The 22,340-nt window shown below is 36.5% G+C and overlaps 1 protein-coding gene across 3 annotated transcripts in view; it reads left to right on the top strand.

Moving 5' to 3' along the window:
• MALRD1 (MAM and LDL receptor class A domain containing 1) overlaps positions 1–22,340 on the top strand; it is a 522,662-nt gene that overhangs the window by 452,820 nt on the left and 47,502 nt on the right. The window lies entirely within an intron of this gene.

Genomic DNA, 22,340 nt, shown 5'->3' on the forward strand with positions numbered 1-22,340 from the left:
GAGCTTGCCACTGTGCTAGTGGTGACAAAACTGGATATCAGGTCAACCTAGTTCCAGATCCAGAGTCAAAGGGGAGTCATTGATGGTTTATAACCACATTAGTCATATGGTCAAAATTCTGTTTTCAGAAGGTTAATGTCCCATTTCCTTTCCAGAAATAAGAAATGAATCAGCAAACATGCCAGCTACATGCCAAGGTGGGCACATGGGGTGAAGTCATAATACTGGTATGCCAAGATAAAATCTCCAAAACAAATTTGACATCACTTTCCCAGAGAGAAACCACTTGGTATGAGAAAGACCGCATCACTAACAGATGGAAGAATTCAGGAGAGAAGGCAAAAAATCTTTTAGTCGTAAAGGAAGTTTTAATCAACAAAAGGAATATCAAGGATCTATACACTAAATGTTTAAACAAAGGCAATGAATAAGGTCCTATATGCCAAAGGACACTTTTCCTTCTATTGATTTCTTTCCATGGATCATGAAAACATGTGAAGTGTGTAAAAGCCACAGGACAAAAAGTTAGGTGAAGATGATAATGGAGAGAATACTTAAAGACACTGAAATTAATCATGCAAGTTACATGGGTGAGATGGGGGGAGGGGAGAGAGGCCCAACAGAGAGGGGATCTATATATAATTATGACTGATTCATGTTGTTGTATGGCAGAAATCAACATAACATTGTAAAGCAAGTTTCCTCCAATTAAAAAATAAATTTTAAAAAAGCCAAGTACAGGGAAGAAAAAAAAAGATTTACAGGTATACCATTCATCCAAAAGTCAAGTGATACTGCATTAAGTGAGTAGCAGAAAATTCATCATAGAGATTTTAGAACTAATAAATCAAATGTGAGTGATGGATAATAAAGAAGGAAGAGTGAAAGTTTACCCTAACCCTTTTTAACAACTTGGAAAGTGGTGGTACAGTAAACTGGAACTTGAGTGTCTAGAAGAGTTGTTTTCAAGAGAAGAGAACTAATATTCTATTAAACTCTTAGGAAAGTATATTTCCAGCTACTTCAGGAATGTGAACCAAACAATCCTTCACCAGAACTAGGGTTTGTTTGCAATTATTATGGCATTTTTTTTAGCCTTTGCTCTTAGATTCCAAAGAGGTCACCTCCCACAAAAGATTGTCTTGGAAGCTGAGTGTTTGGCAGCAGTCCTAGAAAAGGAAGCCCAGACTCAAACCATAAGAGACATGTCAGCAAACAGTTTAACTTCCCTTTTGTCATGAGGATGACCAGAGTAACAGGAAGGGTAGGGTTTTTTTTAAATTATTATTTATTCTTCTTTACTGAAGCCTCATGAAAACTAAATTCTTAAACTTTGCTTTATCTGAGTAGGAAAAAAAAAATCATTCTGAACTCTATACAGTGTACAACCATACACAAAGTAAAAGTTAGGAAGTCAAGGGGAGGAACGGTCCAGAAGTTCAAATATAGAAATGAATACAGTGTCAAAAATGTGTAACATTGTTCTCCTTAAAAAAATGTGTAACAAAGAAAAAAGTTTAGTCTTCATATTGTACTTTTTGGGCTTTCCTGGTAGCTCGGCTGGTGAAGAATCCATCTGCAATGCAAGACATCCCAGTTTGATTCCTGGGTCAGGAAGATCCCCTGGAGAAGGGATAGGTTATCTACTCCAGTATTCCTGGTAAACAATCTGCCTGCAATGAGGCAGACCTGGGTTTGATCCCTGGGTTGGGAAGATCCCCTGGAGGAGGGCGTGGCAGCAGTAATTCTTGCCTAAAGACTTCCCGTGGTCAAAGGAGCCTGGCAGGCTTCAGTTCATAGGGTCGCAAAGAGTTGGACCTGACTAAGCACAGCACAGCACTGTGCTTTTATTTTAGAAAAACCTCCATCGCATCACCAGACAGACGTCGGTTGCACATAGATGGTTGAAACTCCTGTACTTGGTTGTCTGTACGATGCCGGCAGGATGTAGTCATCCCTGTTTACTCTTGATTAGAACGGTGGCTGAAAGGAAATAGTCCAAATTCAACAAGCACATCTCTGATCCCTGTAAGAATCCTGTAAAATGACGCTGTCCACCACACAAGCTTTTTCCAGCTCTCACCATACATTTTGAGGAAGATGCAAAAACAAATAACACTTCAAAATTGAGTCTGATACTCCACGGTATCCCTGAAGGGATCACTGAGATCTCAGTGTTCCAGTCCTGGAGTGTACTGGAACCTGAGCATACAGCTCTAGTCTTCCATCATAAAATCCATGTGAGAAATGGCAGATACAAATTATTTCCCTGGCAGAAGGCCTTAAATAAGAAAGTATGAATATACCACAATCAAGCATTAGTATTTTCTCTGATCATATTTGCAATGTACATACCTCTGGCTGGCAGCTAACCACCATATCACTTTCAGATAATTTGTATGTTTTTAAGTCAGCATGACAGTATATAGTTAGAGTCACCATTAACTAAACCTAGAATTTCTTTTCCTCTAGAGTCAATGTATGGTTTTGTGTCTATATATCATACAGGAGAACATATGGGATTTTTTTTTCAGGGGTGGTAGTAGTGGAGATGGAGGTTATTTTCAGTAGAACTTGGCCAATTAAATGAAACCAGCTCAAATCACCTCCTCTCCCCTCAAGTCAAATGTATTACACTAACTCCCCATTGAATGTGATGCCTCATTGTATTCTTCTCCTCAGCTGCTATTTCCTGAAGTCCCATTGCAGTATCCTAGGGTGTTTCCAATCCTGAGAAAGAAAAAGGAGGAGAAAAAGTCTGTTTCAGTTATTTCAATAGATAAGTGTGTATGGGGTCTTTCAAAAACCTCAATGGAAACTTAATACTGAGCATTTTATTAATTTCCTTTCTACCCTAAGCATATTCTGTATCATATACTTTATGGATTCTCATAACACTAGACTATTTTGAAAAATATGGTATCTAACAGCATCTAATTCTAATTTGTATCTCTTTGGGTCACTGTTAGTCTGTGGTTAAAAAGTTCCTCTCATTTTGTTTCTTGAACCTATCTCATTTCCTCCTTTCTCCCTTCTACTCAATCCAGAAATAACTGTTTCATGGTATTACATAACAAAAGAGCTGAGAGGTGGCAATTATATAATCATTTTTTGTTTTTCAAATGAAAAGGAAAAAATACAAAAATGGAACTTGTCAGAATAATGGAGTTTTATCTTTGAAAAAAAATTAGCACTATGCAGTTTTTATTTTGTTTTCATATCCAACCAGAAATCATCTAGGAATTGCTTTCTAATCATGTTATTATCCTCTTAATGCCATCTGTGTTTTTCTCTCTTGGACATTCATTTTTACTAATGGTCCCAAGGGAAGATTAAAAATAGGTTTAAAAAAAGAGGTAAAAGCTAAAATGATTGGATTTAAAAATCCCAAAGGTATATTTACCATAAATTTATCACATTTAAATATCCCAAAGATATGTTTAATATAAACATATTTAGACTCTATGATGGTGGATTATATTTTTATATGATAGTATACATAGTATGACAAGTTTGATAAACATCAAGTAATACATTAGGATATTCTAGAATTAGCATTCAAAATCTTATTTTTAGATAGGATGATTACAGTAAATTATGAAGATCACTAAAGATATTATAAATAAACTATATGTATCAGAGTACCAAGCAATAATTATATGCACATTCATTGATTTTTATCATTAGACAAACACTTTACATGCAAAAGGAAAAGGTGCATTCTGAAATGCAAAAAGGAAGTGGCAGTGGATACTGCTTTATATGAGTGTGGTTTTTACAAGTAAAGACCTCATCTTAAAACAGACTAATAATTTTGGTTTACTTATTGACCAACTATTTTCCCCCAGTATAATATTAGAGTTTGTTTAGAATGTTTTATTTCTGGTACTCTAATTCTCCATTACAGATTATAGGATCCTACAGACAAATTATGGAAAAAGGAAGACCTTCAAGGAATGATAGAAACCATTTGTTACATTCTTGGAGTGAAAAATCTTTGTTAGAAGAAAATGAGCATCGTAGCTATCTTATAATCTAATGGGAGTTTGCTGTCTGTTATGCAAGCTCATTGGTTGATTTTTAATGCCTGGAAAAGCATTTTATAACAAGTATATATACAAAATATTTACCAAACACTTGACATGACTTCCTCAGAATTAAATTGTAAATTCAACATATATTAAATGACCCAAGTTTTATTATGGTCCATATACCTCGACCTTGTCCTTTTATTATTGATAATAACAAGTAAACACATAATGGTAAGAACTGGAGATTATCTTTGAATGAATAAAGATTAGTGTATACTTTTCCTTAAAATTAACACTAATCCCTGACACATGTGCACCCATGGCTGATTCATGTCAATGTATGTAAAAACCACCACAATATTGTAAAGTAACTAGCCTCCAATTAAAATAAATTAATTAATTTAAAAATAAGTTAAGAATAACCTCAGTCATTTGTGGTATAGTTTTAAAATATTTTTGAATGATAGAGGTCAATTTCAACCCCAAACTAAATTTCCTGAAACTGCCAGATACTTTGTTTTTAAGGGTTAGCCCAACAAAACAGTGTTTTTGTCTGTATATTTGTACAAACAAATTGTTTTTGTTTGTGATTTATGTAAATCTCCATAAATTGGCTTGAATCATTGTGGAAACAGGATAACAGACTGTTCAGAAAATCTGCTGAACAATCTTAGTGGCTAATTTTATTACTCTTCTATGAAGGTATGTTGAACTCTATGATCCTCAGAGTTAGAAAAATGGGTACATTTTTGACTAGGGCTTGGAACCCTTTTCTTTTAAAATCCATTTAGAAGTACAGAAATTATTATAAACACCAACCTAAGCAACAGGAATATTGAGGGTTTTTTCTTTTTTAAATTTAAAACAGCCTACCTACATAGTTGACTCTCTTTCATTGTTACTTCCAATCTCTCAGTAAAAAGTAAAAAATCAAAAAAAGCAAAGGTAAAGTAAACAATATAAAAACACACTAGAAATTTATAGAGTAGAATAGCAGGGAAAAAGATAAAAATAATCAGAACAGTCAATACATATATAATCCAACTGAACAAACCTATTTCTAAGGCGTGGTGCAATAGTTTGAGTAATTGAGAAAGATCTAAGAATAAAAAATATATACTCTGCATAGAAATCCTCAAGTTCAATTTAGGTGATGTTCTATTGAAAAGATCTGGGTCTTTTAAAATTTGAAGTATTAGGTTAGATACCTCCAGCTTGAGAGTCTAGAGTGAGAGAACTAAAGATAACTGGCATCCATGTATTACTCAGCAAGGGGATGTGGTTGTGAAGTTAGAGGGGTCTTTAAGGAAGTGGTCTCAGATAGACTTATGCAAACAAAGCCATTACCATTGGCTCCAAAAAGCTCTCTCTTCAGGCTCTCACTGAACTTGATTCATGTTGTGACTTAGCAGCTGTAATAATTTTGTAGTTAGTCCAAACATAGCTGTCTTATCGCCTCCTCATGGGTAATGGTCAAGTTTAGTTTCCCTTTGCATTTCTTTTATATATTTCTTCACTGTAGGAAACATTTTGCATACCAACTAGTATGGTAATTATTAGCTTTGGGGTAAAGACATGAATGTTGTAAGTTTACATGAATAAGACTGTGTGTGTTATTTCTTCAGTTAACCAAAACTGTGCCTGATTAAACTGTCCAATAATTTTAACATACTTTTTAATGTAATCACATATTAATAATGATAATAGATGGGGAAGATCAGCACCCAGTCTTCTTATTTTAGCCCCTGACTCCACTAACAGATCAAGTTAGATGTTTGACCTTAGGATTTGTTGAATGGAGGTGTGTTTATCAGTCTGCAGTGTCCAGACCACGAATGATGCATATTCGGTCCCCTCCCTGCAGCACGTACTCCTCTTTGCCTCCATATCTGTTCTCCACCCTCTCTTCCCACGCTCTGGTCGTGGGATGTTGACCTTCATGGACTGTAACAACAGACTCCCGTGCCTTTTGGCTTCTAATTGAATTCAGCTGTGGGGATGCACAGGAAGAGATCAGAGGGTAGAAGAGAAAATGAGATTATTTTCCTGGACACCTCCCTCCTGCGCTGTTGCAGTCTGGCTGTACCTTCTAAGACATAGCTTCTGACCTGGAGCTCTCCTCCAACTGCAATTCTATTTCTGAGCTCAGGAAATCGCTCTCTCCTCTCACCCCTTCAGCTTCCTACTGTTATTTGCCCTGATATACCGCACTGTCCCTTGTGGCTTTGCCTAAGCCTTGCCTTCATTTTTGTAAAACATCCCTTTACTAAACTCCCTTAGTGAACTGAAAGGATTTCGTCATCTGTTTTCTGCCAAAACCCTACCTGAACACTTTCCCTCCCAACTGGTGGTTTTAAAGAAGGAGAAAATGCAAAAGTAGTGCTCTGTAAGCTTAAAGATCCCAGAAGTACAGGAACCAGTGGTCCTGTGGAATACTGTTTTCTGAACTCATTTCAGGTAACTGATCTCACAGTGCAAGTGAAAGTCGCTCAGTCGTGTCCGACCCTTTGCGACCCCATGGACTATGCAGTCCAGGGAATTCTCTAGGTCAGAATACTGGAGTGGGTAGCCTTTCTCTTCTCCAGGGGGTCTTCCCAACCCAGGAATCGAACTCAGGTCTCCTGCATTGCTGGTAGATTCCTTACCAGCTGAGCTCTCAGGGAAGCCCACTGATCTCATGAAGTAACCCCATTGTTATTCACTTGAAAGCGACATTGAAATTTGTATCAAGGCTTAGCAGAAGCTTACCATTAACTGCCTATCAGCCTGCTTTGTTGCTTGTAGGCATCAAAGATGGACTGACGGAAGTAGTTCATTTACCTGGATCGTGTGCAGTGATGGGGGGAGAATGGCATTTACATCAATAGATGATCTTTATGCTTATAGGCAAGACAGCATCTGAGTCTATGTAATAAAATGGAGTTCTTAAGTGAGGATCGTCTTTAAGATTAACATTTAGCAAAATCTTACACAATGATAGGAGCTCAGGACAAGAGCAAAACGGGTTGTTAGTAGATACATATTATAATTTAATAATATAAATGGCCATCACTTCTGACTACTATGGGTCAGATACCACTGTTTCATTTACTTTTTTAATATTTTATTTATTTATTTGGCCCCTCCGTGTCTGAGTTGCAACACATGGGAGCTTCAATCTTCATCGCGGCATGTGCGATCTCTCATTGTGGCATGTGGAATCTTCTAGCTGCTGCAGGAGAACTCTTAGCTGTAGTATGTGAGATCTAGTTCCCCAACCCGGGATCAAACCAGGGCCACCTGCATTGGGAGGCTTAGCCACTGGACCGCCAGAGAAGTCCCTGTCTCTTTAATTTTAAGAATAAAACGTCCATGAGGGAATTGTTTTCAGATAATGAATCTGAGGATCAACACCTTGTAGTTCTTCCCCAAATCATGGAACTAACAAGCAGCAGAAAGTAAACCCATTCTGACTATAAATAACATTGTCCTAACTCTTATCCCTCATAATCAGCCTTTTGGATGTAGAAAAGCAGCCGTTTATAAAGCTATTCATTGTCCTTTGCAGGTAAGTTCTATTTTGTTAAAAATGTATAAATAATTATCCCATACTGATTATAACTTGAAATAAACTATGTATCAGTTCTAACTGAAGAACATTATCAGATAAGTTTCCTCCCTTTCTCTTGCTAAATGGTTCCATTGCATCTTGTAAAATTTTAGATGATACTCTCTGAATTCAGTATATTAAAAAATGGATAGGAAGAAAATCTTTTTCTTAGCTCCTAAATAGTACATTAAATAACAATGTACTGTTTTCCCTACAAAAACAAATTCTGGTTTTCCTTTATTGGCATTTTCTTTGTTGATTGAATGCAAATTTTGTAGCTCATGTAAATAAGGAAAAGCAAAGTTTTGCTAAGTTAAATATGGATCTAGTCTTCACCAATTTTCTTTTCTACTTAAAACATGACACCGTTTCTTCTTTCGTTTCCTGCCCCCCCGCAACCCCAACATATCCAAAGGTTAGCATTTCCTTTTTCAGCAGTTTATTAGGGAGGGTGCTGGCATGTGGCTGCTGGCTGGGATTATTAATGGGAAAACTCATTCCTCTGTCTCAGCGACTACATTGTTTCCAACTTTTGGTTAACCAATGACCCAAAATATTTGTAAAATATAAAATATTTTAGACTTAAAATAGGTTTTAAACCTTCCTCTGTTAGTTTCTCAGATACAGAGCTAAGTACTCTCTATGTCTATGGCCCTGGCGCCCGGACACTATTTGCATATTTGTTGTTCAATCACTAAGTTGTGTCCAGCTCTTTGCAACCCCATGGACTGCAGCATGCCAGTCTCCCCTGTCCTCCACTCTCTCCCGGAGTTTGCTCAGACTCATGTCCATTGAATCAGGGATGCCATCTCACTATCTCATCCTCTGCTGCCTCCTTTCCTTGTTTGGCATATATGTGCTTTAAAAATACAATAAAGCAAATGATAATACATTTTTTTTTAATAGAGTTGTTTTGTTCATTGAATGAGATAACCAATGTAAAGACTTTCACTCTTGGTTCAGAAGTTAAAAAGGACAGAAGTAGATGCTACTTTGTCATTTAAGACACAACATGTGCTAGGCGTGTATGTAGTTTCTTAACAGAAAAGTTCTAAGAGCTGTGCTGAGCACTGAGTAATAGAAGACCCATGAGAAGGGACTGGCTGGACAGAGGGAAGGCAGAGAGAAAATTTTTTAAAGCTGGGTAAGTTTTGAAAAATGTCCTCAGATGACCTAGAAGTATTCCTCAAAACTTTTTCAAGAAAAAAGCCCTAGCAGCAGAAAGAAACAAATGCATATCCCTGGAGAAGTTTAGAAGGAAAGTTTGATGAAGCTTACTGCAAGTGTGACAGTTTTGATTATATATGTTTGTATATAAATGAAATGGATAATCAGCAATCATACAAGGAACAAGAGAGAGAAATGGGATTATTTTGTTATTATAAAATACTCACACTATCCAAAAAAAAAAAAAAAATTAAGATACTCACACTATCCATGAAGTTACCACTTAGTGTTACCACTTATTCAAAAGTGGACTTGGATTAACTGTAAATATATACTTCCAACTGTAGGGCAATGACTTAAAAAAATTAAAAAGGTGTATAACCAACACACTTAGAAAAAAAAAAAGAAAATACAATTACCTAAATGTTTAAAGAGGAAGGTAATATGTAGAAGAAAAAATAGGACAACAAATAGAAAACAGTAACAAATATGGTACATATTATTCTAACCCAACCCATAATCACTTTGAACATAAATGGTCTATATGTACCAATAAAAAGATAGAAATTGTCAGAGTGGATCAAAAAACAAGACCCAACTTTGTGTTTTCTGCAAGAAACCCGCAGTAAATATAAAAATGTGTATATATTAAAAGTCAATGAATAGAGAAAAACATGCTATGCTAACAGTAATCAAAAGAAAGAAAGAGTAGTTATGTTAATTTCTGCCACAACAGACTCCATTCAGAGCAAGGAGAATTATCAGGATAAAGAAAGGAATTTTATATTTATAAAGGGGTCAAGTCTCCAAAAAGACAGAACATCCTTAATGTATTATGCACTTAACAATACAGTGTTAAAATATATGAGGTAAAAACTGAACTGCAAGGAGAAACAGGTAAATCCACTATTATGGCTGAAGATTTCAGACTCCTCTATCAGAAATGGACAGATCTAGCAGGAGGAAAATTAGAAGGACTTAGTTGAACTCAACAGCACCATCCATCCACTGGATGTAATTGACATTTATAGACTACTTCACCCAACAATAGCAGAACACATATTCTTCTCAAGCTCACATAGAACATTCAATGAGATAGATCACATTCTGGATCATAAAACACACCTTAGCAAATTTGAAAGAATAAAAATCAGTAACAGAAAGATAACTGGAAAATCCCAAAATACATGAAAATTAAAAATGTGATTCTAAATAATACATGGCTCAAAGAAAGACTCTCAAGAGAAACTGAAAACTATTTGGAACTAAATGAAAACCAAACTATATAACATCAAAGTTTGTGGGATGCAGTGAAAACAGTGCTTAGAGGGAAATTTATAGCATTGAATGAATATATTAGAAAAGAAGGATGAGCTGAAATCAATAACCTGTTTCCATTTTACAAAAATAAAAAAGAGTGAGTTAAAACAAAAGTAAGTAGAAGAAGTGATAAGGATAGAAAACAAGAAAACCATAGAGAAAATCAATGAAAAGATGGATTTTTGTAAAGATACATAAAACCAATAATCCTCTAGTCAGGCTAAAGTTAAGATTTAATTTACTTTCTGTTTTTATAAAATGAACAATGTAAGTAGATAGTGAATATCTTCATGTATTCCCAGTTATGTTCTGGTATTTTATTGCCAACAAGAATTTGGTTTTTTCCTAAATAGTAAGCCTTCTATTATTATTAACATTGTATAAAGAGTGACAAAAGTCCTTTCTACCTGAATTTTTTAAATACATTTATGATAATACAGGATTTAATTTTCAAAAATTGGACCCATTTTTGTTTCCATGGAAGCTGTCCATCTGATTTAGATGGTATGATATTTTTAGAGTTTAGAGTGCCAGGCATTTTGCTGGGCACTTTTATGCATTATCTCAACCCTCAAAACTTCTGTGGAGTAATACTGTAGACATCCTTATTTTCTGGATGAGAATCTTGAAAGAAGTTATAACATTAGCAGCAAGCAAAGCCTGGATTTCAACAAAATTTAGGCTTTAGATTCACTGTGGATGTTTATATCAGGAACTTTCTTGAGTTAGAAATTTCTTCAAAAATGGAATTTTAGAACATTTCATCCTTTGGGTTCTTTGCTTTTCATCTGGTTAACCCTGTAATGATTTTTCAATTTGAGAAACATACTAGTTTTGAAAATTGGTTAAATTTTTTAGATGTTTATTATGTTTTAACAAATAGCTATATTATTATATCCATTCATATTAATTAAAATTTTAAATTCACATGTTTGTTAGCTGTTGTTTTCAACTATGATCATGGTACTGTTAAATTTCAAATCAAAGCAAAGTACTGTTTAACATTTCTTAGAATAATAAAAGAAGAAAAACTGATGAAAACAATTTAGAAATCATTGGAAAGGATAAGGTAGTGTTAAAAAAAATTGCACAATGTGAGAGTTACAAGTTAAGTTTTATTGGGGGCAAAATGAGAGCTGCAACCTGGGAGACAGCATTTCAGACAATTCTGAGAAATTGCTCAGAGGTGGTGAGGGGGGAAGCTAGAATACATAGGAATTTTTCAACAAAGGGCAGGTAGTTTGGAACAGCAAGAGATTACTGTTTAATTAACAAAACCAGATATCTCAAAGTAAGGAGGTCACAAAAGACTCTATGTATGGGGTCACAAAAGAGTCAGACCCAGCTTAGTGATAAATATATGGGAAGATGTGAGAGTCTGGGCTCACTGAAATTATTCCTTTGAGATGCTCCTCACCTATCTGGGGCCAGTACCGTGTGTTTTCACATCCTGAGTTCCTCAGGACTCACATAGGGAGTGACTGCAGTCCAGTGGCTGCTGGATTGCAGGTCTTCTTTCTTTTCTGAGTTCCTTCAGGGTTCACCAGCTTACCATCCATGGTGGCTGCACCTTTACTGACATGGCAGGAAATATTCCATTTCTCAATGGATGTTATTGAATAGTCTCTTTAAACCATCTAATGGGTAATAACAAAATCTGAGCTGATTTTTGCAGAAAGCAGCTTTTAACCTGTTTTTAAGGGGCCTTGGCTTATGGGTTGAGCCTGTTATCACTTATTTACTTTTAAAGGTGTACCAAGCACAGTGCCTACTCATGGAGATCAGAAGATGAATGATGAAGTCCAGCAAAGTTCTTATCCTCAAAGTAGACAGTGGCCGAGATAGACACATACATTTGTAATTGTAATACATGGTTGTAAGGTCAAGAAAATTACACTGCAGCCTCAACTAATATTAACTAGTGTCTCTGTAATAACCTTTTAAGATTTTGTAACGTTTCAGATTTCCAGCCAGTTAATGTGCATCTTTTAAGTCAGTTGGGTCTCTACAGGCCGCCTCCTGTGTCACCCATTAGATTAAATCTGCAGCAACCGTTCCTGCTGAGAGGTGGAATTGGTATCAGCTCAGCTTGACAGCCAGTCCTGACTGTGGGAGTCTGTACTGAAAGCCAGAGAAAGCACTGAGTGTTTCTAAATGTGTAGTTGATCAATAGAAAATCAATCTCCCATCCTCTTTGGAATCCATTGTCCACATCAAACGATATTCTCTGTACTTGACCCAAATGGAATACTTTAATTCAATAATGGAATTTCCCCCTCAATACCATTTCTCTATTTTTCCTCATTAAAAATAAAGTGAATTAAATGGTCACAAGTCCAAAGAATTTAGGTATTCTTTCAGTTCAAATAATTTTTAATTTAGCTATCATGGTTAGGAAATTGACATTTCTCATTAACTGAAGATTAGTTAGTAAATTTGATGGGGACTGAGATACCCTTGAATATGCAAGAAATGTCCTATAGTGACCTATATTACACGTAACTTCCAAAACATTTTTGATCAGATAAACACAAGAGTGTCGTTTGATCTCTCAATTTTGTATCTTTAGAAAACACTTAAAATCATCAAATTCATTGTAGGCAGATTGAGCCTACTTAAGCTTCATTGTTAATTTTTAAGAGAGGGCTGCTATTTGAAAAAGAAAAAGTATAATGTAGAAAAGCAGACTAGTTCAAAATCACAAGTTTTTAGTTATCCATTAAATAGTTTCCTCATTCAAAACAAACACTTACTGAACCATTATGCACCAAGACCTGTGGTATTATGTGGATAGAAGCATAAAGGAGGCAATTATCATAGTTTCAAAATGATTAATATAGTGGGGAAGGCAGATGAGCAAGAAAACCACAATATAATGAGAGATGTGCATAATAGCCTACAAAAAAAGATGCTATGAGATCAGAGAATAGGACTTGCTTAATCCTCCAGGGTGTGACAATCAATGCTGTTAGTCGCAATAAGTAGATATAACTCTGATGGCCTTATGTAGAAAGGAATGTATCTTTAAAATAGAGTATAATCTGTAGAAACACTTAGAAGACTCAAGAATACTATGTGGGATCTATGAAGCCAGGAACCCTGACCAAATTCATGCCCCAGAACTGATGGTGACGGGGCATCACTGTAGCTGCCACAGAGCATAGGTGCTAAGATGTATCACCATCGTAGAGTTGTTTTGAAACAGAGGGGTGGCATTTCAAAGGGCTCTGAAGAACTCCAGGACCATAGTCCTTTATGTCTCAGTGCAGAAAGAATTCAATGAGAGGCAAAGTGATAGATAAGAAGTTATTTATTAGAATAGGACACGAGAGGCTTACACACAGTGGCTGAGAGGATGCCATGCCCTGAGAACTTAGTGGGTCACATTTTTATAATCAAAGGAAGAGAGGGGAGAGGTAGAGGACCTTCTTTGTCTTTCTCAATTAGATGCCATGTTTCCATCATCAGTTTCTTCTCCAGATTGGGCAGGGGAGTCTTCCTGCCCCTACATGGTCAAGCTAGGTCCACAAATTATTTTTTATGTGTGCAGAGAGCGTGTCCTAACTTACTGAGCTCACTGAGAAGGATGTGGGTCTCATACCGTCATTGTTTTTTTGTTTGGGGGCATGTCTCATACTTCTGTTGCATGCTTTTGTTGCTATGCAAGCCTGCTTGGTTTTGTGGTTAAGCAAACGTGCTTTCCTGAGTAACCATTAACTTACATGGGTCTCCCATATTTTTTCCACTTACAGTCCCCTAGTGGGATTAACTGTTTAATCACCTGCTTTGTCCCTTGACTCTGTCCTTAATAGTTCCAGAAACTAACAACTGATGAAACCCCCAGCACTACCAGTGAGAATGCCCATGATGCATCACCAGCAGCAGATTCCAAGTCTAGGGTGATATGAAGTCTAGAAAAATGGTACTGATGAGCCTATTTGCAGAGCAGGCGTAGAGACACAGACATAGAGAACAGACTTGTGGGCACAGTGAGGGGAGGAGAGGGTGGGCCATATTGAGAGAGTAGTATTGTCATACATAGCCTACCTTGTGTAAAATAGCTAGCTAGTGGTCAGTGGCTGGATAACACCGGGAGCTCAGCTTGGTGCTCTGTGATGACCTAGAAGGGTAGGATGGAGACAGAGGGCTGAGTGGGAGGGAGGGTCAAGAGGGAGAGGGTCTGTGTATACTTACGGCTGATTCATGTTGCTCTAACACGGCAGAAACCAACACAATATCGTAAAGCAATTATCCTCCAATTAAAAATAAATTTTAAGGAAGTCTAGGATGAGAGCCTCTTTTTGGCAGAGCCTAAGTCATATGCTGATATCTTAGCTGCCATGGAAACTGGAAAAGCAAATTCCTGGAGTGTTCGATTTCTGTAATGGGATGTGTGCTATGCCTCTCACTTCTTATATGAAATGCCTTTGAGAGGAATCTTGGAAAATAAATAGATGTTTACTAAACAGGCAAAGAGTTACATAGTCCAAGAAGAAGTAACCAAGTGTGTAAAGACATTTCTTCAGGATGCTGTTCAAGTATGTGGCCTGTACAGGAAAGGCATTTAGAGGTAACTTCTAAAGGCAGACAGTGTTCAAATCATGCGTCACAATAAGGAGGGTAAGCCTTGGAAAAGTGGGAAGGGACATTCTTGGATCTGAATGTTATACAGATCACGATGCATGATGGAGATTGCTCTGGAAATAGTGTGTCAGTAATACACTGAAGCAAGAAGGATCCGTGAGGAGGCCACTGAATTGAATTCAGGAGAGGAAAGATGAGGGCCTGGATGATGGCTATGGCTATGAGAACAAAGAGGAAGCTGCAAAAAAAATAAAAATATATAAAAGAGAAATCAGCAAGACTTGAAAACCAATCAGATATGGGGCTGAGTGAAAATAAATGGCTTAAGATAACAGTCAGGTTATTGACTTGTTCCACTAGGTTGCTAGGAATAAATAACAGTCTCTGAACTAAGAGAGGCAAATGTGTTCAAAGATTTTGCAGGATGATGTTGACCTCCAGCTTGGATACGCTGATTCTGAAGCAGATGTGGAATATCCACATGGAGATAGACGCTAGAGATTAAATATGAGCATCTGGCTGTTAGATGAGATTGTTGATCAGAAGCAGTGTAGTGTGGGGACTGAGACTGAAGCTTTTGGTTAAACTATCTTTGGTTTGAGTCATCACTCTACTATTTTAAAAATGTATGTGTAGAACTAAATTTAAAAATATGTGTGTATGAACTAGACAGGTTACTTAAGCTCTCTGAACCTCAGTTTTTCAATTATAGAAGGAGAATAATTTCTACTGCTAGGGTTCATATATATAAAGAATAAGATAATATATGTCAGTCATGATGTATACCTATTAAGCATGTAGTTTTTAACACTTGGAACTAGAGGTTTTAATTTTGGAATCAGCAGTAAATAAATATAAAGGACAGGCAAACTGCAGAAAAGAATGAAAAGAAGAATGAGTAAGGATAATGTCTGGGGGAGTTGATGTCAAGAAGTCCTAGGGAGCATTCAACCAGAGAATCCTAGAGAATTCTGACCAATGGCATCAGAACTGTCAAATGGTGGAAAGTCCAGTAAGGTAAGACCTAGAAAAGAGTCCCTTGGTAACAACTAGCGTGCTGCCAGCCACCTAACTTAGAGCATCTCAGTGAATCCAGAAGGTACATGGGATATGGATGTGACAAGTGTTTCAAAAAGAAGACATATGGGATAAATATTAGAAGCTTAATACATTTCTTAAAAATGAGAATACTGAAAATTGCTTTTCAGTTTAAATGTGCAAAGAATCCTCTGATCCGTAACAAGAATAAACCTAAACAATTACTAAATACGATTTTTCCCTCAAAGTTGCATTTTCTGTAGGTTTAAAAATGGAAATTTAAAGTTCATTTGCCTTCTATTCACATTTACCTTTGTTAATTTCTTCTTTTTCTTTGTACTTTAAGAAGAAGTTTTTATTCTTTACCTCCATATAGATAATTCAAAGGCTACTTCTGAATAGTCTGACTAAACTGCAAATATTTAGGTTATTCTTTGGTGGTCCATAGTGACACATTTTAATATAGTTTTTCTATTATTAGTTAAAAAAATTTTCTTTTGAATTTCACACTGTTGCTTGTGGATCCTAATTAGTATTATGAATATATATAAATATGCAAATATATGCAGGGTAAAGTCATCACTTGTCTAAAGACTTTGTTGTCTAAAACTATTCTCTTTTGTGTGACACTCTTTGGGTAGTCTACAAATTGTGAATGTCATTCCTTTAAACCCATGTATGTCTCAGTTCACTGAAGTACCAACTAATCATGAAGATAAATGTTACTTTTTTTTTCACCATTACAACTTCATAGTCCAGAAATTAATTAGGTAATTAATTAAATTTATGGAACTAGGATAGTAGAAATATATAAAGATTCTTCTAGATTATAGACAGGAACCTAAAATATCAATATCATTTATCATTATCCTTCCTCTATTTTTTGAAACCTTGATGGGGAGAGATTTGAGCATTTCTCTGCTGCTGACACATGATCCTCAATTCTAAGTGGAGCTGCGATATTGCATTTAACAGTTTAATGAAGCTCTTTGTTAACAGTGAACAGGGTTATCACTGATATACTGGGTGGTTTCCTGACATGTGCAGTGTTAAGAACAGACAGCCATAGACTTCATAGCATAATATTGTCTCTTGTGGAAGCAGATGAATTTATGATTTCCTCAACATGACAAAATGATTTATCACCTCCCATATGCACTGCCATCCACCTGGCAGGAATAATGTTTCCCTTCACATGCTCTCTCCAGTGGGAACAAACAATTTTGATGGATAAAAGACTAAACAAAGATTAAGAAAAGAGAAAAAAATTTCATCAAAAAATGAAGGTTTTTTTATGCATCTTATTAACAAGATGTGTAGCATAATGCATTTCACCAAACACAGTCATCATTCAAGCCTTTAAGTGAAGACTTGTTTCATGTTATTCACACTGCTGATTTACATAGTAAGCACCAGGGAAAACAGGTATAAAGGTTGTCGTGGGCTGGGAAAAATGACCAGTATCCATATTTCTACATAGATGAACCCAAAAGGTGAGTCATATTAAATAGTGCAGTTTCTTGTTCTCTGTGTATTTTGGAAAGGAAATCTTTGCTGTATTAAATGGCTACAGTACTTTGCTTTCACTTACTCCCAGTTGCAAACAAATAACTTTCAGTTGAATCTGAAATTCAGTGTTCTTAAAGTAAAAAGAGGTTAGGGAACAAAGTTCCCCAAAGAAACTACCTTTGTTGTTGAATATAGTGAAAGAGAAAATGAGGGAACATGAAGTTGAAGCCGAAAATATCCACATACAAAGGGGAAATCAGGAAGTGACTATCCAGAGAATTAGAGGCAAGAAAGAAATGTAAAAGGTAGACACAGTGTGTGTGCTGGGCCTGAGGCCTTAAATATTTATGGCTGTTTCAGCTTCCTGCCCCAAGTGCTACATAAAAGTTATATGAAGACTTGAGGTGTTTGGCTTTTGTAGAGAGTAAAGAACTGCAATTTTTTTCCTGTTTATTTAACAGGAAGGAATCAGTCCTTCTCCTCTGATAATAACTTTAAAATAATCACAGAATTGATGTGAATCTAAAGAATCATTTTTAAAGAGCAAAAAACACGATGTAGTTGGTCAATATTTTGCACTGTGGCATGGGGTAAAAATAACAGTAAGTGGGAATTTATAGACAGAATGATGATGCAAAAGCTATAGAAGCTGCATTTAAAATCAGGAAGAAATCTATGCCTCAGTTGGAGTGTTGGGTATGGTTCTCCTACAGTCTTCCGGTCAAATTAATTTTAAAAATGAAATTCAAATTGAAGAATGTTTAAATTTCTGCAGCAAGATGTGGAAGAAGAGTCTGTTTGTAAGAGTTTGCCCTTTGTATAAGAGAAGAGGGAAGTGATTTTATAGACCATTTCTGGCCTTGAGTTCTCCAGTACTCCAAGCCCTACTTCTCTGGGCTTGACTTTCTTCAATGTAACTATTGATAATTTGAAGATACATTTGATATCACAGAACCTAGAGATCCCAAGAAGTCATGTATGTTTGTTGAGACAGGACAAGTACATTATCCACAATTATTCCCATTTTACCTGTGATAAAAGTGATTGCTTAGTAAGACGTAATAGCTAGACATATGACATATCCATTGTTGAAAATAGCACCAGTAGGATAAAGACAATTTTTTTAAAGTAGGTAGTGACTCTGATGTGTGTGTGTGTGCGCTAAATCATTCCCATCGTATCTGACTCTTTGAGACCCCATGAACCCATAGCCTGCTAGACTCTATCCACAGGATTCTCCAGGCAAGAATACTGGAGTGGGTTGCCATGCCCTCCTCCAGGGGATCTTCCCGACCCAAGTATCGAACTGGGGTCTCTTGCACTGCAGGCTTGTATACATTTCGGTATGCTGGCACAGCTGTTCAACCACGCTTGATCATCTAATCCAATCATTTTTCTCTTTAATCTGTCTTCAAATTTTGCATTGTTGATTGATTTATCCTTTATGCTAACTGTATTTTTATTTTGCATTGAATCCATCCCCTTCTTCCACATCCTAATAATGTGCATTCTCCCACACAACCCTTGGGCCTTTGCTTTTGTCTTTCTTGAGAAGGCAGAGTTCAGGGTGGCTTCTCCAGAAAAACCTGAAGAAAGTGTCTCCTGGTGTCTATATCCAGGACCTCTGCCCTGGTAGTTTAGATACCAGGTCTAGAAGAAGCCCCACCTAGTCACCAAGAAATGACCACAAGGACTAAAGGAGAATTATTTTTGCTTCCTTTATAAATAAATGAATTAAGAGAGAAGAATCAATACTACGGAATACATACACATTTATTCAATAATTGGTTAAATATACCACTACTTTGAAAATGTGCAAGTCATGAATCGTTAAAACCATCATGATTCCCATCTAAGAGTTTAGGTGACACTTGTCTTCAGCTATTATTACTTGTGAGATTTCCATAAACACTGATTTCTCCATCTTTAAAACGGGATGACAATGTCTGTCTTTGCTGTCTCATAGGGCTGTTCTGAGAACTGGATAAAGCAGTGTGGATAGAAGTTCTTTGAAAATGCTATGATGTAGATATAAGGTATCTGATCGATTGTGGGTTTTGAAAGAGGAGAGGCTATTATACTCTTTAGTATCTGCTCTGTTCCACTCATGGTATTCAGTTAATATTTATTGATTTAAGTCAGACTAATAGTGTATGAGTGCTGTATTTTGATACTCAGACCGAGTATAATACTTTTCACAAAAGATTGAAATAGATTTGAGACTCAGCATGCTCAAAATAGTACTGTAACCTTATATGGGTTTGTCCGTTTTCAATCTTTTACTCCAGTAAATCTTTTACTCGCCAGTTCTCAACATAACCTGAGAGTACAAACATCACAGAGACTTAATTCTGAGACACAGGCATGTAATGAACCATAATAAGTGTTGGAAGAGGTTCTGGAAACTTTGTTCTCTTTGTATTCCATTTTTCAAACAAAGGACAATCAAAATACAACAAATTGGAATGTTAGAGAGGTCTCGATATTGAGGGTCAGAAGTTGTGGGCTCTGATGTCTGTAGTCATTTCTACCAAATTCACTTCTCCGATGTTGAGTCTCCTTATACATAGATGAGAACGAGGGGAGAGACTTGGACCAGAAGAGCAGTACGGGCTGTTTCAATGTGATTTTTTTTATCAACCTCTCCTGTTTACCTACCATGGTATAACACTTGGTATAGCCTCTAATTTCATGTGGGTTATTTTTCATTGTCATGTTGGCCACACTTGAAAAAACTCTCGTAGGTGTCTCTTGGTGGTTTAGCTCTAAAAGTAATAGTATTGTTGCACTGATTTTGTTAGAGAGATGCCACTGAAAATAATCATGATTTTTTTAAAGAAGAAATGAAAAATCAATTGAGCCAAATGTTTGCTTTGGAAGACAAATCATTTGCTATCTTGTAAACGGTTTAATTGGCAAAGTAGAAAACTGCCTGTTTTCTGAACCAACCATAAAAATGACTCATCTTGTATTTTCTTATGTTTTGCTCTTTAGCTATCAGTGTTAGGATAGGGAGCTCTTTCTTATCTATTTCAGTCTTTTGATATTTGCTCTGCTAGTCATTTGATGAACTTTTCATCAATACATCAGTTGCTTTGGCCTTTATATTTCTAATAGTTAGCCTTGCACACTGCATATATTAGGAGCTCAATAAAATATTTGTTTATGATAATAGCTAACATTCATAGAATGCTTAGTATATATCAAGTTATAGTTATAAGCACTTTGACATATATTAAGTCAGTCCCTAAGAGATAAGTGTTATGTTTTCATATTTTACAGATGAAGAAACTGAAGCATAAATTGATTAAGTAATCATCTTTATCGTCTACATGCTATACAAGATTCTCAAATTTATTCTCTTCATCAATAAGCTGTTTTCTGAAATGCCTATTTCTGTGTTCATTACCTCCAACATATATTTTGAATTCTCTTTTGTTTTAAATTTTCACATAATCTTCTTCATCTCTTTCTAGTTTATTTCATTTTCTTCTCTCTCCACCACTGGTGTGCTTCATAGAAGCCATTTCTTCTTACAGTGGCTCATTCTCTGGATCTTTAGGATAATGTTCCTTTCACCTTTTCCTACTATAATATTTAAGGTGGCATGTTTATCTTTCCTCGTGGATTGAGGTCAATAAATATAAGTATTTATATTTATTTATTGAGGTCAATAAATGAATAAGTATATCAGGTGCTCACAACCCTACTCCACTTCTATTTGGATGATGTTAAACTTGTCTTCAGTCAAACGCGGCGCCTGGTGATGGGAAGAAGCAGTCCCATTTTCAGCTCTATTCCGTGGTGCTAACTGGCCCTTGGATCTGCCAACTTGATGAGTGTGTTGATGACTTGATGCAGAATTGTGTAAGAGACTGCACAGCCTGAGCTAAAGGGAGCACTTTCTCCCTAAATCCATCCTCACCTTCAGTGACAAGCCGTGAGGGCTTTGTCTTGTGGGTCATAAACTGAAAGTTGCTCAGTCACATCCGACTCTCTGTGACCTCATGGACTATACAGTCCCTGGAATTCTCCAGGTCAGAATACTGGAGTGGGTAGCCATTCTGTTTCCCGGGGGATCTTCCCAACCCAGGTACAGAAGCCAGGTTTCCCGCATTGCAGGCAGATTCTTTACCAGCTGAGCTACCAGAGAAACCCATAATGTACCCCCAAATCAGTATCTTTGGGTCATGGTGCTTTCCAAGGGTTCCTCCACTGAAAAGACGATAGAGAGATCAAAGCACAGCTTGGCAGTAATAAAATGAGTCCTTGTTCTTTGCTAGGCACAGATTAAACTTGCAACTAAAATCTGCTTACACAAGATGTCGAAGTTTGTGTATGTTTCTCTTAATCTGCCTGAAACTGTTACCTGAAGAAATTTCTCCCAGTCTTGGGCAATAGGTGGATTATCAGTCTTAGTTTAGGGTTTCTGAGTCTTCTTCTTTTGGCAAGCGGGGGGTGGTGGTGTATCAGACATACCCACACAAGAAGTTATCAAAAAATAAACTGCTTTTAAAAATAAATTTTAAAAAGTTACAAGCATTCATCATAGTTTAATTCAAAACATGTGTACTAAGTGACCACAGAGTACCTCTTATCCCAGGCTGCAGATAAAGCAGTGGATAAGACAGTCATTACTGCTGTGTCTTCCTGGGCCTTGGAGGTTAGGAAGTGAAATGTGGTCTTAACTAGTTATTACATATGCATGTGTGTGTGTGAGGCTATGAACATGGAAGAAGAGGATATCAGGTGTATTTGCCCAAATAAGGTATCACTTCAAAATGCCCAGATAAACTACCTTCACCTTTCTCCATGTGAGGAAAAAAAAAAAAAGTTCTGTTTTGTTTTTCTTTGGCTGGCTTTGCTTTTGAGAGTTCACAGTAATTATAATCTCCTGAAAGCATCAAATATTTTCTCCCGTAAGCGCTTAATCAAAAAGAAAAAACGAAAACAAAACACAGTAGTGGTGTTAATTCTAGAAGGTTCCTCTACTCCCCTACGTTTTCATAAAAGAGGAAACTAATTAGCTACTGTGATCACAGTTCTTTAAAGAACTGTTTTCCAATTGGACTTTCTTGTTAAACTATTTTTTCCCAGGTTCT

Source organism: Dama dama, chromosome 23 (assembly GCF_033118175.1).
Source record: "Dama dama isolate Ldn47 chromosome 23, ASM3311817v1, whole genome shotgun sequence".
NCBI lineage: Eukaryota > Metazoa > Chordata > Mammalia > Artiodactyla > Cervidae > Dama > Dama dama.